Below are 12080 nucleotides of genomic sequence, written 5' to 3'. Positions count from 1 at the left end.
ATATGTTCAGTACAACTTTGGCGTTGGGATTGTTCCAGGGAGCTGAGAGTTTGCTTAAAATTCAACACTGTTTTGTTTTAGACATTTGGAATAGAAGTCTGTCTAAAATAAATTGCCCGTTTTCCTGTCTTCTTAAATAGATTACACTGAGCAAAAACCTTTCCTTGATGAATGATCAAACGATGGTTTATTTTAAGCTCCTTGGGAGCTTAGTTGCTGTCTCAGGGGTAGTGAGATGCCTTATCCTCACATCTGTGGGACCTGTTCGTACGTATAGGTTCCCTGAGGGTGAGATTAGCATTGTGACGGACACCCAGCATGCACACGGTCAATGTTTTTAGTTGAATTAATGAAACTACTGCCGAAATACAATGCCCTTAGTACCAACTGATACACTTAGGGTATGCTGCCGTAAAGTAAATGACCTCGGGCTGCCCTCGCTGCTTCCTGTTCGGGGGCTATAATCTTGTCTAGCTCATCCTAGGTACCTTTTCCTTTTGGCATGAGTGGAAAATCTGAGTATCCTTCAGTATTCTAGACTGTGAGAATAAATACGCTGTAAGTAAGTGTCTGTCAGTCTGCATGAGTGCTTTTGGCACATAAATTTGCAGTCATTCAGTTTTAATCACAGAGTTCTGCTCTTCTTAACTTCTCTACTATTTGCTTCCATCCTTTTCTTTCTTTTCATTGATTTAATTGCTCATCATTGGAGAAATGCAACTCAAAACTACAGTGTGGTATCACCTCACACCAATCAGAATGGCAATCATAAAAAAGAAAAATCTATAGACAGTAAATGCTGGAGAGGGTGTGGACAAAAGGGAACCCTCTTGCACTGTTGGTGTGAAGGTAAATTGGTATAGCCTCTATAGACAGCAGTATGGAGATTTCCTTAAAAACTAGGAATAAAACTACTGTATGGCCCAAGAATCCTATTACTGAGCATATACCCTGAGGAAGCCACAGCTAAAAAAGAGACATGTACCCCAAGGTCCTTTTCTTTTGAGAAATGGATCTGTGAGGGTTGGAATACAGTCATATCCTTTGTATACCCTTGGGGCCAAGTTATCATCCCAGGGCTCCTTGTGGCATGCTCCCCACTTTGGTGGGAACTTTAAACAGATGCCAAGTTTCTAAAATGGGAAGCGAGGACTCGCCTGGGTGGCTTATCTCATTGCTGCCCCCCTTTTCCGTCTGGTACGCCTCATGTGGAAGAGGAGTGCCCATCTTGGAAGATTTAATGGTGTACCCCAAACCACCAGCCACAAGAATAAAATTTCTTTGCAGTCTTATATTTTATCTTAAAAAGTTGATGCCAATTTAGGATCTATACATAGTATATCCATAGTTGTTTAATATAAAGCACTATTTTAAATAAACAGTAAGAAAGCTTTACATCTACATACAGATGTACATTTAAGTATGTATTTTGTTTTGTTAAGAATTACATGCTTACTCTGCACTAGCACATACACACCCGCGTACGCACGCACGCACACACACACTGAGTCTATCTATCTGTCTATCACGTTGAAAACTTTGAAGATGAGAGGTTTATTTTCAACCCACCAAATCCGAGCTCTCTTTCCCTTACATTCTGCTTGCAAACTGAACAATTCCTTATTTAGCTCCTCTTTTCTTTCCCCTGTGCCTTTATCAGCTACAGAAACCAAATTATGTTTTCAGCATTCTTTCTAGAGATCTTCTTGGCCGGATCAACCAGTTCATTAGGTAGGTTTTTATCTTCCACATTATCGCAGGCGAAAATGTCATCGCTTGTTTTGCCACAACAGGCCGCTGTTTTTCCAGCCTTTCATTACCTCTTTATTAGTTCCCCAGCTTCTGTCTACCACCCAGCCTGAAAACTGACTCCACGTGTTCCCAGTGTTGATTACGCGTTTTTCTTACCCGCTCTTATTATGGCAGCACTCTTCTCACTGCAGCTTCCGTGTCAGTCTTGAATTTCTGCTGAGTCAGCCTCCCCAAGGTGGCGTGGCTAAAGCAGGAGCTACTTGCTGGTGATTGTGCCTTTTGGGTGGGCTTGGCTGGGCGGTTTTCTGGTCATAGGTGGACCCACTTAGGAGGCTGTGGTCATCTGATGCCTTGCCTGGCTGGGGCTGGAGAGCTTCAGTTGACCCCACCCATGTGATGGGGGGGCCTTGGTGCTGGGGCCTGAGCAGGCGTCTCCCCAGGGGGTCTCATCCACTGTGTCCTCTCCCAGGCTCCCTTACCTGGCGACAGGAGTGTTCCCAGAAAGAAGGGAGGGTTGCAACAGGTCTGGAACACACACAGTGTCACTTTGCTGTGTGCTAGTGGTGAAAATAAGTCCCCAAACCAGCCAGATTCAAGGGGTGGGGAATAGACCACTGTCACTTAATGGAGAGGACTGCAAAATACTGTGGCCATGTTTTTCCAGCCTCCTCCCCTCCACACCCTGCCATGACATACCTTCAGAGCGCTCTAGCTGAGGAGGAAAACTTAATCAGTGCTGTGGATCTTTTGAACCTGAGATCAGACTGCCAGGGCCTCCGTGTGATCATTGGCAGTGTTTCAGCAGTTAACATTCAAGAGATTTTTCCGTTCAACGGAATCTTTTTAATTTTTTAAAAATATTTTTATTGGAGTATCATCTCTTTGCAGTGTTGTATTCGCTTCTGCTGCACAGTAAAGTGAGAGAGCTGTAAGGATGCATGCATCCCCTTCCTGCTGAGGCTCCCTCCAGCCTCTGGCCCCATCCCGCCCTCTCGGCCGTCACGGGGCACTGAGCTGAGCCCCTTGGGTATACAGCGGCTTCCCGCGAGCTGTCTGCTTTACATCATCTCTCGGTTCGTCCCCACTCCCCTGTACCCCGCTGGGTCCACCTGTCTTTCCTCTCTGCCTATGTCTCTATTCCTGCCAGGGCTTCCGTTTTGCTGAAGAGAAGATAGAGTTCCATGGTATTAGTCAACCAAAATCTTGCATTCCATCTTCTCTTTAGTAAAACAGAAGCCCTGATGATACCAGGCTTGCATCTGCAAGTTCCCAGGGGGCCGGAGCTCAGTAGGTGGTATCTTTTGCAGTTTGTCGCCATCCTCACCACTGGCCCTTCTGGGTGACGTGACCCACCCAGCGGCTAAGGCATCTGAATGTGTCACAGCTCATCATCAACCAGGGCTGCGTCAGAACCACCTGTGCAGCTTTAAAAACTGCAGAGTCCAGGGTGCCGCCTAACAGAATGGATGCGTTTAAACTGTGGTGTTAGAGAAGGCTCTTCAGAGTCCCTTGGACTGCAGGGAGATCCAACCAGGCCATCCTAAAGGAGATCAGTCCTGGGTGTTCATTGGAAGGACTGATGCTAAAGCTGAAACTCCAATACTTTGGCCACCTGATGCGAAGGGCTGACTCATTTGAAAAAACCCTGATGCTGGGAAAGATTGAGGGCAGGAGGAGAAGGGGATGACAGAGGATGAGATAGTTCGATGGCATCACCAACTCGATGGGCATGAGTTTGGGTAAACTCTGGGAGTTGGTGATGGACAGGGAGGCCTGGCGTGCTGCAGTTCATGGGTTTGCAAAGAATCAGACACGACTGAGGGACTGAACTGAACCTAACACCCTCTGATTAGATGCGCTGGGAAGCAGAGCCTAGATATATGTGCGTTCACTCAGCTTCACTCGGGATCCGAATATCCCCCCATCATTAAGAACCACTGACTCAAGATAAGGTTCCCACATATTTGAATCATATTCAATGAGAAATGACTCTACTTTACATTTATTTACTTATCTACTAAAAAAAAAAAGGTCATGTGCTTTTACATTTATTTCATTTTTCCTCATAACTCGTCTGATGAAACTAAGATAGGGAAATTAATTTGCGAATTGCTGGCAAATTTAATTTTGTCTACCTTCTCCATGTTTAAAAAAAAGTCAGCATTTATTGCAGCTTCAGGGATATTCCACTTATAGGAAATACAAATAAAAATAAAAATAATAAATTTTAGTAGTGATCTTTCTATTAATATTAGCACCTAAATCTCTACCTGTTGAGAAATATCTTAATAAACTCAGACCAAGAAAATGAACTTGGTTCATGGGAGGGAAGGGATAATTAGGGAGTTTGGAATTGACATGTATACACTGCTATATTTAAAATATATAACCAGCAAGTACCTACTGTTAAAACGGGGACAAGAGAATGATACAGATGAAAAAAAGATGGGAGAGAGTTGTGAATACTAAATAGATGCTGATTACCTATAGAAGATGCTGTGGTGATAGTACCACTCACCTTGAAATGAAGGTAAAGCCTTAAATTATGTCAAAGGGATGAGCAGGCATGCAGACTTTATCTTATCTCTCCTCTGTGTCTCAGAAGGCAGCTTCTTTTACAACATTTTATTCTCATAAGATACTTTTCATTTACCATAATAAAATTTTACAGTGTGTTGGATATTGTCAGTGCTTATTTGAGATTCTTTCAAAAGAACCATGTTTGGTTTTTTTTTTTTTTTTCCACTTTTTAAGCAATATGGAACACTTCATGAATTTGCATGTTTTCCTTGTGCAGGGGCCGTCTTCATTTTCTCTGCCAAGAGAACCAGGTTTTAAGGTCGGTTTTTGTTTTCCCTGACCTGCCTTATTTTGTGAGCCCCATCTTCTCTGTGTCATACATACCTGTGGAGTCATAAGCAAGTGCTGGGCTAAATTCTAGGGACAGTGGCCAGATATGCTGCAAGGACTGGGAGCAGGAAGTTAGAATGTGTTGTAAATACCCCAAGAGAGAGTCAACAGGAAAAACACAATTTACATCTTGCTGATAGCAAACATTTCAGAAACACGTTAGTTCCCTAGAATGAATTCGGTGCAATCTGAACCTTAAAAGGGGGTAAGCATAGTACTTTGTTTCCTATTTCACATTTTAAGGTGTTTATAGAAAATTGGAGTTGATAATATGACCTGAAAAAAGACTTATAAATTGTTTTCCTTAAAATTTCTACCAAAGTGCATCTCTTCTGATTGAAGTTTCTAAGTTAATATTTGGTAAACAATTCTAATTTGTCCTGTCCAGATCCTTGGAGCTGTGTGCATTCAGTATATTTGGCTAACTAGATTCTTTTGGACCTTAGGAATATTGCTTCAAATTTCAGGTTTGGTGCTCTCTGCCTAAACCAAACACCTGATATTATAATCAACTTTGCACTTAGAAAATTATTCACTGTCTTGAGACGTGCGAATTTCTTTTACTTCCCCAAAGGTTTTCTACCATTTTATTAATGATGATGATTTATTATTTAAAAAATTCTCACATAGCTTGAAGATGTGTGACCTTTTATTTAAGTACTGGACATAATACTTATCAGTATATGGTTTGTCAGCATCCTGTTAAATTTGGATCAGGGCCATGAAATACTCTCATCTCTTTGGGGAGAAGTCTCCATTTTACTTAATCCCATTAAATGTTTACTGACACTGATTAAATGGTGGATGGACAAATTTAAATAAAATTTTATCAAGGCCAAAGACAATATGAATTATGCAACATGCTACTAAGATATTTTCTAAAATTAAGAAAACCTGGATTTTTTTCCTTACAAATTACTATAGGTCACTTTACATATGTAACTCCCTGACTGTGAATCAAAAGTAAGGAGGAGGACCGAAAACCATTTGTGTTAGCTATTTCATGTATTGTTACATGTCATGGTTTTGTGAGATAGATTTTGTAAGCCTTGGGATCTAATGAGAGGCCCAAGCCCTGTTTGGTTTATAAATACGTGTGGGATATTATTTAGGTCTTCAGAAATAAAAGCAGAGAATGGTTTCCTTATGTTATCAGTTCCTCTATGGGAAAGCTTATTAAAATGTAGAAAATATAATAGTATATAATTTAGCAACATAATATACAATGTGGGTTGAGAGACAATTACAGTGTTTTATTTCCCTATATTTTCCATTTTAACTGAATGCATTTTAGCAACAATTGGTTTCTGGCTGTAACATTACTTTAGCTGTTTCATAAAGCTTTATAGCAAATTACTGTGTGTACCAGATAAAATAAATTCCTGACTTCACTCTTAAAAGTACTATTACAAGCAGGCATAATCTTTTACTTTTCTAAGTGAGCATGTCTTTGATAATGGTTTTTTTGTGCTGTCAACATTTTAGTTCAAGATTGTTGTTTCTAACATTATTTTAGTGTTTTCCTCTGTGTTTGAAGTTTCATTTTATGTGACAAATCAGGCATCTTCCAACTTGGTTCATAGTAAGCCGATCTATACAATTCTAAATTCTGGGGCCATGCATCACCAGCCGAACAGCATCTGCTTGAATGGGACCTTGTGTTTCACATTCACACTGGGCCTGTCCTGTTCTACCTCCCAGGACAATCCTACTTTGTCCTCTTTTCAGGTGAGACTAGCCCTGCTCTTCGATCCTTCTAAATACCCTGCCTGCCTCTCTCCTGAAACCTTTGAATCCTTCCTGTAGTCTGGCACTTCTCACCTCACCTCAGATGCCATTGGGTCATATTTTCACCTGAGAATATTGCAGTTTCCACTCCCAAGATTTTTTCCCATACTGAAGAAACTAGAAACACACTCACAAAATTGTCCTTCCAGTTTGTCAACATTTTGCATATTTACTGAAGTTTCTTTTTTTTTTTTTTTAAGGAATGTATAATTGAAAGATTCCTAATCACATTTCCTTTCTTTTTTCTCAGATGTCACCACTGAACTGGAGCTCCCCCTTTCTAGCACATAGTTTATGCCTTTATCGCAGTCCTGTGTGTCCACAAGGACTTCCCCGGTGGCTTAGTGGTAAAGGACCCACCTGCCCAAGCAGGAGATGTGGGTTTGGTCCCTGGGTCATGCAGATGCCCTGGAGAAGGGAATGGCAACCCACTCCAGTATTCTTGCCTGGGAAATTCCATGGAGAGAGGAGCCTGGCAGGCAGGCTAAGTCCACGGGGTCACAAAAGAGTCAGATATAGCTTAGCGACTAAACAAGAACAACGTGTATACAAAATGTGAACTGTTGCATTACATGTTCATAATTTGGCATATGTAAAAGATACTGATTTAAAAAATGGAACCATTACTTTACAGATGAACTTTTAAAGACTTTTTAAAAGAGCAATTTTAGATTGAGAGCAAAGTTGAAAGGAAGTTGCAGTGCTTTCTCATACATCCTCCTCCTCTTCACATACATAATCTCTCTAACCAACGCCCCCCACCAGAATAGACCTACACGGACATCTTTATCACCCAAAGTTGGCAGTTTCCTTAGGGTTCACTGTTGTGGTTATATGTTCTGTGAGTTTGGACAGATGTATAATGATGTGTTTGGATCATCATAGTATCATGCAGAGTATTTTAATTGCCCTAAAAATCCTTTTTGTTCCACCCATATCAGCCCACCTCCAGCGACCACTGATCTTTTTCCTATTTCCATTGTCTTGCCCTTCCCAGAATGTCATAGTTAGAATCATATAGTATGTTGCCTTTTCAGACTGGCTTCTTTCACTTATTTATATGCATTTCTAGGGTCCCTATATGTCTTTTCATGGGTTGAAAAGCTCCTTTCTTTTTCAGTTCAGTTGCTCAGTCGTGTCCGACTCTTTGCGACCCCATTTCTTTTTAGTGCTGGATAATATTCTTTTGTCTGGATGTACCACTGTTTATTCATTCACCTACTGAAGGACATGTTAGTTGCCTTCAAGTTTCGGCAATTATGAGTAAAGATACTATAAATGTTCTTGTGAAAGGCTTTCTGTGGACATAAATTTTTATTTGGGTCAGTACGAAAGGGTATGATTACTGAATCATAGGCTTAGAGTAGTTTAGTTTCGTAAGGAACTACTAACTTTTCTGCCAGAGTTGCTGTGCCATTTGATTTACTGTCAGCAGGGAATGAGAGTTCCTGTTGTTCCACTTCCTGGCCACCATTTGATGTTGTCACTGTTCTAAATTTTGGCCTTTCTAATGGTTCTGTAGTTTATCTCCTTGTTTTAATTGCATTTTGCTGATGACGTATCACGTGCAGGTGAAACAATTTTACTAATACAATTATATTGCTTAGCATTTGCGTTTCTCGTGTGTGTGCTCATTCTCTCCGTTGTACTCGACTCTTTGCAAGCCTATAGATGGCAGCCTGCTAGGCTCCCCTGTCCATGGGTTTTTACTGGCAAGAATACTGGAGTGGGTTGCCATGCCCTCCTCCAGGGCGTCTTCCCGACCTAGGGTTCTAACCACATCCCCTGTGTAGCCTGTGTTGGCAAGCGGATTCTTTACCACTGCACCACCTGGGAAGCCCTTAAATTTCCTAATTCATTTAAAATATGAAAAGTAGTTTGTGAATGTAAGTTTTTAGCCTCAACTGTACCCTTTATTCTTTAAATATTTTTGCTCTTAAAGCTGTGTTATAGTTGGTAACCAATAGCATGTCTGTTGTATATTTAAATGAAATAATATACAACTAAGACTTGCTTATTCATATTATATGTATATAATGTAATCACTATAAAATGCATAAAGGATGCAAGATACTTATCTGTCAGTCCAAAGAATGTACTTTTTTGTGCAGTCGAGATTTTAAAATTCTTATCTATATAGATTGTCTTATTAAAAGTTAAACTGACACTCGCTCTAAATGAAGGATTTTTCCTGTAGTTGGCGAGAGAGGAAGCCTCATATTTTATAAAAGTAAGACTAAAGAGATAGATGGGGAAAGAAAAACGCAAAGGGCAAGAAGATTTCTAAAACTGTGAAAAAGTATATTTTTAAAATATACTATACAGGTACATTTACAGAATTAATATCCTGAAAATAGTGCATTTACAGTGGAAATACCCACTTTTGAATCCTGCAGCTGAGGCACTGCAGCTGTTGATTGTAGAATCGCAGCAAAGCCCCTGCCACATTTCTTTTCAAGGATAGGTGGCCCAGGGTCTCTCTGCAGTGAGTTCTTTTTCACCTGGGGCTCCACTCTTTCTGTAGGATCTGGACAGGCCCCTCAGTGCATTTAATTGCAAGTTGGATGGCTTCAGAGACCTGGGGGTGTGGCTAAGACAGGCTTTCCTGGTATCTTAGGAAGAGCCACATGTGATGCTTTGGTAGATGAAAGTGGAACTCTTAGATAAAAGCTAAATCGCAAAGTTGAACATTGAATCAGTTGAGATAGAACATATGTCTTTAAAGTTATTGACCCGTAACATACCTTAGTTATGATCTTGGCCAAGCAAAGCTTCCTCTGTAAGCCAGGGTGCTGTAGCGTGCCTGCCCAGGCAATGCCTGTGAGTCCATATGCTTGCCAGAGGTATAAGCCCCCCAAGTCCTCTGCCTGAGGATGGCCAGGGTTCGAGAGTCAGAGAAGCTCCTCCACTTTCTCCCCAGAGTCACCTGCAAGCCCTGTGACTGCACAGTGCCTTTCAGTTGTCAGCCGTCCCTCCTGGTCCTTCCCCTTACAATATCTGGGCAAGACAGCGACTCAATGAAGGGCTTCCCCGGTGACGCTGGTGGTAAAGAACCTGCCTGCCAATGCAGGAGACACAAGAGAGGCGAGTTCCATTCCTGGGTCAGCAAGATGCCCTGGAGGAGGGCATGCCAACCCACTTCAGTATTCTTGCCTGGAGAATCCCATGGACAGAGGAGCCTAGCGGGCTGCAGTTCATAGGGTCGCAAAGAGTCGAACAGGACTGAATTTCAGCGACTTAGCACAGCACACATGTGATTAAATGATACGCATTATTAAATAATAGGATTACTTATTTCGAAATAAATGAATGTTTAATGTTCTCCTACTTATAGCTAGGCATTTTGTCACTTTCTATGTGGTTTTATATGTTGAAATAGGGGCTGACACTTGATATGTTTTTATGTGAAGTCATGATGTGATACAAGTACACTTTCTGAGGAGTTAAAATTGGTATAATTTAAAGTTTAGAAGTGACTATCTAAGACTGAAGTAGCCTTGCAGGACCTTATCATTTTATCCTAATGTATTGGACTCTTATTTACTTGCCTGATATTCTGAGAAGTAAACTACTGTAGCATATAAGTTATTTTCCGAAGCCATCTTCTCCTTTCAGCTTATTAGAATTTGCAAATGAGACAAGAATTAAAATGCATCTGGCAGATGCAGAGGTGGTAGCAGCTGAGAATTTTGGGGAGGTCTCAAGAAGGAATCTGGACGCAGAAAACGGTTTATTAAAAATGCAGTGCAGGGAGCAGGATGTTCAAGGGTATGTTCATATTCTGATTGTGTTTCTGGCTACACAGTATTTGATAAGATGTGGGTAACTGGCTGCTTGGATGTTCTTTGCACCACCTATAATATATTGCTCACTTTAAACTTCAATTTAGACATTGAGAAATCAGCTGTTTAGAATAAAAACACATCCTTTTGAGAAAACAGCATCCCCAGTTCATAGAGGGGATGCTGTGTCTCTGTAAAAAATTCTTGGAGATTACCGTAAGTTACTGACCCAGTTTACCTTGACTTTTCTCAGGATACAACCATATTTAGCACTTTATGCATTCAGATGACTGTGTTATCATTATTTTAACAGTGGGACACATTGGGAACTCTTCATGTTAGTTCCAGTAAGTTAGGTAGTGCTCAGATAGTGGTTGATCTAAACATTAGATCATAAAAAACATTTTTTTGAACTATATAATTGAAAATATGCAATTGTGATTTTTTTTCTTGTTCATGGTGACATCTATTCATTTCATCTGTGTGTGACTGAAAACTCAAGCCACAGTGGCTTAATAAAACAGAGGTCTTTTTCTTTGATCTAAAGAAATGCAGCCCAGGGAAAGTTAGATGACCCTACAACATCATCAGATCTGAGGATCTTTCTGACTTTCTTTTCAGCCCTCCTTTTTGTTGTCCACCTTTCATCCGCATGCTTGTTGCCTCATGGTGACAAAGTGGCTGCCACACCTCCGGGATCTTCCTAGAAATGAAGAAGTTGAAAGGAAAGGAGCAAAAGGCACAAGTCAGTCAAGTCTGCTCCCTTTTAAAGAACATCCTTGGGCGCTCTCACTGGCAGCTTCTACTTGTATCTCATTGGCCAGAGCTAGGTCTCTGCCATCTGTAGCTGAACCAAAGGTTGGGATATGTAATTTCTTATCTGGGAATTTTTGCTCTGTGTGTAACAGAGGTTGTGTCTCTAAACAAAAAGAGTAGACTAGACAGGCAGGTGGAATAACTGCCCCCCACCACTTGTGTGCAAAAGTGTCATGGCAGAGAGGTCAAGATAAAACCCCAGAAAATGGCATGTAAGAGGGAATGACATTTTTTAAAAATCTTGCCTTTAGAAACAGGATAAAGCTCTAAAGAACACTAGAATAGAAGAAGTTTAACATTCTGTAGTCTTTTCCTTTGAAATTGACCATAGGAAGTTCTTGAATCCCAGCAATCTGTAGTGTAATAGAAATGGCTTGTGCTCATGTGTAGTCGTGTCCAACTCTTTGTAACCCCAGGGGCTGTAGCCCAACAGGCCCCTTTGTCCATGGGATTCTCCAGGCAGGAATACTGGAGTGGGTTGCCGTTTCCTCCTCCAGGTGAATCTTACTGGACTAGGAATCGAACCCAGGTCTCTTGCATCTCCTGTATTGGCCACTGCGCTCCCTGGGAAGTCCCCAGTAAAAAGGCTACAGACCCAGGATTAGGGGAACATGGGGTCTGACCCTGTGTCTGCCCATGTCTGACTTAGATCTGCTCAAGAAATGACTTCATTCTCAGCATGAGGGCTTCCTCCCTTTGGCCTCTAAAATGAGGGAGTGGAACAAATCGCTGTGATCCCTCCAAGGTAAAAGATGCTTTGACCATCTCAGTCTGTTGCTGGTACCTTACTCAGTTTGACTCCAAATCTAGCTCGCTTTTACATCCCCGCACATGAGGCTGATGAACTGTTGTAGTCCTCGTGGCCATTTTTAGGATACATTACCGTCAGGCTACTTGTTGAGGCTTTTGTTTGTGTGGAAAGGAAAGCCAAGGTGTGCTGTTGGTCCGGACTATCACCGCTTTGAGACCCCTCTGGGGCTCAGACCTGGGTCCACACCAGGGAGTGGCCCTCTGAGTTTTGGTGTTAAGACT

General features: G+C 41.5%; 1 protein-coding gene across 1 annotated transcript in view; it reads left to right on the top strand.

The window, feature by feature from the left end:
* Positions 1–12080, top strand: part of NR3C2 (nuclear receptor subfamily 3 group C member 2) — a 415953-nt gene that overhangs the window by 56695 nt on the left and 347178 nt on the right. The window lies entirely within an intron of this gene.

This window comes from Muntiacus reevesi, chromosome 13, assembly GCF_963930625.1.
Source record: "Muntiacus reevesi chromosome 13, mMunRee1.1, whole genome shotgun sequence".
In the NCBI taxonomy this organism is placed as follows: domain Eukaryota; kingdom Metazoa; phylum Chordata; class Mammalia; order Artiodactyla; family Cervidae; genus Muntiacus; species Muntiacus reevesi.
The sequence above is the reverse complement of the archived record's forward strand: the minus strand, read 5'-3'. Positions and strand labels throughout refer to the sequence as shown.